Source organism: Echinops telfairi, unplaced genomic scaffold, assembly GCF_000313985.2.
Source record: "Echinops telfairi isolate 266 unplaced genomic scaffold, ASM31398v2 ScPeMD7_443;HRSCAF=831, whole genome shotgun sequence".
Classification (NCBI taxonomy): domain Eukaryota; kingdom Metazoa; phylum Chordata; class Mammalia; order Afrosoricida; family Tenrecidae; genus Echinops; species Echinops telfairi.
Genome location: NW_022104341.1, coordinates 82,841,229 through 82,846,055, shown reverse-complemented (window position 1 = coordinate 82,846,055; position 4,827 = coordinate 82,841,229). Strand labels below are relative to the sequence as shown.

Genomic DNA, 4,827 nt, shown 5'->3' with positions numbered 1-4,827 from the left:
CATGCCAGGAGGAGAAGGGGAAGGTGGGGGCAGAAAGGGGGAACTGATCACAATGATCAACCTATAACCCTCTCCCAGGGGTATGGACAACAGAAAAGTGGGTAAAGGGAGATATCAGTCAGTGCAAGACATGAAAAAATAATATTTTATAAATTAGCAAGGGTTCATGAGGGAGGGTGGTGGAGGGAGGGGAAAAAATGAGGAGCTGATACCAAGGGCTCAAGTAGAAAGAAAATGTTTTGAAAATGATGATGGTAACAGACGTACAAAAGTGCTTGACACAGTGGATGGATGGATGGATTGTGATAAGAGTTGTACGAGCCCCCCAAAAAATGATTTATTTTTTTAATGGACAAAGGATTTAAATAGTCATTTTTCTAAAGAAGATATATAAATGGCCAGCAAAAAGATGTTCAACATCACTAGTAATTAGAAAAAGGCAAATCAAAATCACAATGAGATTCAACTTCACACCTAATATGATAGCAAATAAATAAAAACAGAAAATAGCAAGTGTTGATGAAGGTATGGAGAACTGGAACCCTTGTACAGTTAGGGAGAATATAAAATGATGCAACTGTGAGGAAAAGTTTGCAGCTCCTCAAAAAATTAAACATAGAGTTACCATATGATCCAACAACTCCACTCCTGGGTATATACCCTAAAGACTTGAAAGCAAGGATTTTGATTCTTGTATACTAAGGTTCATAGTAGCATTAACCACAAAGTCAAAAACAAGTGGAAACATCTCAAATGTCCATCAGCTTATCAATGAATAAACAAATCATGACATATGCATGCAATGGAATATTATTCAGTCATAAGAAGTGCTGTTACATGTTACAATTTGGATTAATTTGGAAAATGTTAAGTGTTTTTTTAAACGTTGTTAAATGTAAGCATTCAGACACAAAAGGCTACCTATTTTATGATTCTGTTTATGTATTTTATGATTCTGTTCAAATAAGAAAATCTGTACAGATAGAAAATAGTTTTTAGTAGCTGCCAGAGGCTGGGGAAAGGGAGGATTGGGAATAACTGTTAGTGAGTACAAGACTTGTTTTCAGGTGATAGGAGTATTATAAAATTAGATAGTAGTGATGGCTAAATAGCCCTAAGAGTTGATTCTTGGGGTTTGTTTAGTTTTTGTTGTGTTTGTTGTTGTTTTAGTTCATCTATTCCTGGAACCATTATAAACCCACTCTTTATTCCTGGAACCATTATAAACCCAATCTTTAAATATATTTTATAAATGTATTTATGGTATTTATATCCCTATGTATACAGTATGGAAAAAAACAGAGCTGTTTTATTATCTACTACTAAGCTTAGATTTCCTTCTATACAAACTATTCCTAAGATAAAATAGTAGTTTTTCTTTCTATGTGTCCGTTTTTTTTTTCTTGCTCGCAGTCTCTATAATCTTTATAATCAATAATTTGATAAGATAAATATAACATTATAATCAATAATTATAAGTCTGAAAGGGAACTTTATATTTAAAACTTTCTACTTCCTTTGTTTTTATAGGTAGAGTAATAATAACTGCAACCTAACAGTTTAATCTTTATTTGAGGGTTTGTTGTTAAGTGCCATCAAGTAGGCAGAACAAAGCACTGCCTGCTCTGGCACAATTATGCTCATGTTGGAGCCACGGAGTACATCCACCTCACTGAGGATCTCCCCACTTTTCAATGGTCCTTGGACCAAGCATGATGTCCTTTTCCTGGCACTGGTTTCTCCTGATAAAATGTCCAAAGTATGTAAGCCAAAGTTTGCCATCCTACTTTCTAAGGAATATTCTGGCTGTACTTCGTCCGAGTCAGATTTGTCTGTTATTCTGCCAGTTCGTGTACTTTCAATATTCTTCACCAACACCATAATTTGAAATGCATCAGTTTTTCTCTTGTTTTCCTTGTGCACTGTCCAGCATGTAAGGCAACTGAAAATACCATGGCTTGGGTCAGGTGCCCTTCAGTCCTCAAAATGGCATCTTTGCTAACACTTGAAAGAGGTTTTGTGCAATAGCTTTCCTCAATGTGATATCCTGTTTCACAGCCTGACTACTGCTTCCATGAGGGTTGAGTTTGGATCCAAGTAAAATGAAACCCTTGACAACTTCAATGTTTTCTTCCATTTATCGCCATGTTGTTTATTGGTCCAGCTGTTAAAGATTTTTGTTTTCTATACACTAAGGTATAAGCCATACTGAAGGCTATGGTCTTTGAACTTTACTAGTAAGTGCTTCAAATCCTCTTTGATTTCAGCAAACAAAGTTATATTAACTATGAGATCCTATGAGATTAATAATCCATAGATACCCCAAATTTATCCCAGGTAGGTCACATCCAAGAGGTGCCCAAGTTTCTTTGAAGTCAACTATATTCTCAAACATATATATTTATAGTTATGTAGCTAAATATTATTTAACACAAAGTAATTTTTTAAATAATATTTTTGATGAGGAAAATGGCAAAGTATTCTAATTGTATGTTATAGGGTTACTGACCCATATATCTGGCCGGAACGTCAAAAAAATTCATGGGAAAATGGAATTAAAAGATAATAGAATTTTTTCCATAAACTTTTAAAAGACCTCTTAAAGTATATAAAAAATATATCATGAGGGTTTTGCTGTTATTTTTTAATCTCTCATAAAACATAGCCTAGTAGTCTTTTTTACTTATCCAGAACACAACTTCAGAACTAAATAAAGAATAGTAAAAACCCAACAAAGCTCATAAATAATGTCTAGTTTTAAGAATGATCAGGAGGTTCTAAATTCTAAAACTAAATTACTTCAAAGGAAGAAAAATAAGCTACATAAATGCACTCATCAAAATGAAGTCACCTGCCAACAATCTTTCTTTCACTAGGACAACTAGAAAGTTCTTAATTTACTTCCCTGCATGGTTTGTATCTCCCACACCAAAAGTCAACTCTTTTTATTGCCACTGATAAGCTTTTATTTAACCTGAACTTTGTTAGGTGCCATCGAATTGGTTCTGACTCATAAGAATCCTATGTACAGCAGTATGAAAAACACTGCCAAATCCTGCATCATTCTCAAAGTTGTTATTATGTGTTAATCCATTGTTTCCAACCACTGTATCAATCCACCTCACTGAGGGTCTTCCCCATTCTCGCTTATCCTTCACTTTACCAAGCATGACATCTTTCTTCAGGGACTAGTCCCTTCTGAACACATGTCCAAAGTATATTAGACAAAGTCTCGCCTGACCTTTAAAGCCTTGTAATCATCTGTACTTTGTGATCAAAGATAAAAATTAACCATCATCTAACTATAAACTACGGAGTTATTAGATCAAGCATTGACAAACTTTCCATAAATGGTCAGATAGTAAATATTTTAAGCTTTCAAGGCCATATGGTCTCCGTTGCAACTACTCAACTATGCCATTTAGCATGAAAGCAACCATAAAAAAGCACATTAACAAATGAATATGATTGTTTCCTAGTGAAATTTTTTTTTTACAAAATGCACAGTAGGCCAGATTTGGTCTCAGAGCTATAATTTATGAAAACTTCTATGAGTCTATTATGTACGACAAGAAATAAATAGACCTATTTCACCCTTTCCCAATGATAATCTTCTAGACAAAAAAAAAAAACTTTCTAAAACACCATAAAATATAACTGCGATAGTTATGTTTTGTGTCAACTTGACAGGACCAGGATTCTCAGTTCTAGGATCTGCTGTGAGCAGCTAAATAGTTGTAGGAAGACTGGAGTAGAGTATAACCCCTTACTCAAGTCACAGCCTTTATGCAATTGAAAGGAAATCTCCTTGGGGTGTGGCCTATTTCTATTGTTAAGTGGATGCTATGGGGAAGTTTGCTTGCTTCTTGCTGTGTCTGGATTCTGCATCCGGCTCTTTAACTTTCTGTGCTTTGGTCTTGAGGCAACAGCCCACCATATTGCCTGTCACTCCTACCATATGATCTGCCAACCTTGGATCCATTGGCTTCTGCAGTCATAAATATGACCTGCTGACCTTGGATTTATCTACCTTTACACCCATAAGCCTGTGTTCTTCCTGTTTCCTCTTCTTGCTTCTGGCTTATTAGCCTATGTAATTATGCTTGTCAGGAGAAAACTCCTGTTTAATATTTGATCCATGGATTTGAATCGGTCTAGACTTATTCATTTCTACAATGGTGTGAGCCATTTTCTAGATGTAAATTTATATAGATACAGATATTTATATAGATAGATATAGATATAAAGATAGAGACAGAGATAGGGATAGAGATAGAGATATGGCACTGGTTTTGCTTCTCTAAAGAATCCAGCCTGGTACAATAACTTACTAGATTTATCCACTTTTGTAATGGATATTTATATGAGATAACACTAGATCTTATGGCCTGAATAAAGAATGAGATCCAACTGTGAGAAACAAGTTCAGGATTCAAATTTGTACTATGCACAGAGTACAAAATGTCTGATTCAAGAAATTGAAATAAATCCATTACGTTTAGATATAGAACCTACATGACCCCAGCAGAGGCAAATGCAAAACCACTGCATTGGGACACTTCCACAGACTCAAAACATAGGAGGTCACAGTCAAAGGCCTTTGCATAGTCGATTAATCACAAGTAGACATCTTTCTGATATTCTCTGCTTCTAGTCAAGATTCACCTGACATATCATTGTGAATGAGGGGGAGTGCAGATTGGGGACCCAAAGCCCAACCGTAGGCAACTGGACATTCCCTTGAGAGGAGGATAAAAGCCAGCCAGGGTGCAGTGTAGCAACAATGAAACATACAACTTTCCTTGAGTTCTTAAATGCTTTCTCCCC

The 4,827-nt window shown here is 35.5% G+C and overlaps 1 protein-coding gene across 1 annotated transcript in view; it reads right to left on the bottom strand.

Moving 5' to 3' along the window:
- The window catches only part of LOC123521876 (dual specificity testis-specific protein kinase 2-like), an 83,313-nt gene that overhangs the window by 28,105 nt on the left and 50,381 nt on the right, over positions 1 to 4,827 (bottom strand). The gene's annotated exons all lie outside the window — the stretch shown is intronic.